Source organism: Myotis davidii, unplaced genomic scaffold, assembly GCF_000327345.1.
Source record: "Myotis davidii unplaced genomic scaffold, ASM32734v1 scaffold900, whole genome shotgun sequence".
NCBI classification, from domain to species: domain Eukaryota; kingdom Metazoa; phylum Chordata; class Mammalia; order Chiroptera; family Vespertilionidae; genus Myotis; species Myotis davidii.
This window is the reverse complement of record NW_006295185.1, coordinates 1,941,178-1,942,673: the sequence shown is the minus strand read 5'-3', so window position 1 is coordinate 1,942,673 and position 1,496 is coordinate 1,941,178.

The following is a 1,496-nucleotide window of genomic DNA, read 5'->3' as shown; positions in this document are numbered from 1 at the left end:
TCAGAGATTTTGAAGGTAAAGAAGCAGAAAATATCCAATCAGAATAGCAAAAGGAAAACACTTAAGTATATATGTTTTAGATAGCATGCAGTTAGATTCTGTTTTTTAATCTAGGCTGATAATCTTTTATTTTTTATTGTGGTGCTTATTTCATTTACATTTAATATGGTTATTGGCTATAATATAAATGTACTTACTTATAACTATTTTTATATGTATGTCTCATGTATATTTTCTCCTCTATTTCTTCTTTACTGCTTACTGTTCCATTTAATAGACATTGTCTAGTGTGCCATCTAAATTCTCTTTATTTACTCTATTTGTTGAATTATTTTCTTAGTGGTTGCTCTGGATATTAAAATATACATCTTAAAACAATATGCTTCACATTAATGCTAATTTATTTCTGCTAGTATACAGAAACTTCTCCAATATAGCTCCTTTTCCTCTCTGCCCTTTGTGCTATTATTATCATAGACAGTATATCTTTATGTATTCTAAAGCTAACAATATTTAATATTTATTGTTTTATGCAGATGTCTTTTAAAGCAGTTGTGAGAAGGAAAGAAAATATATTTATGTTGTACTTTATGTTTTCCTATGTAATTACCTTTACTGGTGTTTGGGTTACAATTTCTATTCAGCCTGACGAATTCCTTTTATTTCTTATAAGGCAAGTCTGATAGCAACTAGTTCTTTAAGGCTTTTTTCTTTTTCTGGGTTTGCCTTTTTCTGGGGCCTTTATTTTATTTATGTATTCAGTCACTCCCCATCACCCACCCTCCCTCTGGCCCTGCCAGCTCCAGGCAATTACTAATCCATTTTCTGTCACTGTAGGTTTTCTTATTCAGGACATCTACACTAATAAAAGAAAAACATGCAAATTTACCATCACTCCACCAATCCATTATACCACAAGCCATGCCCACCGGCCAATCAGGAGCAAGTATGCAAATTAACCCAACTAAGATGGCATTGGCCATGGAGCTGGAGTGAGCAGGAGGTTTGGTTTGCCCCCAGCGATGGAGGAAGCCAAGCTTCCTGCCTACCCTGGCTGGCCCTGGGCTTTGCTCAAGGCTACAAAGTTTCAATTATAGAAGACAAATAAATCCCAGATACCTGCTTCCAGCCCATCCTGGCCTCTGTTCAAGGAGGCACTGAAAAAAAAAAGAAAATGAAAAAAAGGAGATGCTGGGACCTTGGGTCACCAGAGGGTGTGGCCAGCCTGAAAACGGCCATCAGCCCCTCACCCAGGCTGTTCAAGCACCCCAGCAGAACCCCCCCACCCTGAAGGGGCTGTGGCCAGCCTGAAAATGGCCCTCAGCCCCTCACCCAAGCTGGCCCCACCCCCATGGGGAAAGGGTCCCCACTGGGGGCCTTGAACAGCCTGAAAACAGCCATTAGCCCCTCATCCAGGCTGGCCAAGCACCCCAGTGAGGACCCCAACCCTGAAGGGGGTGTGGCCAGCCTGAAACCAGCCCTCAGCCTCTCACCTG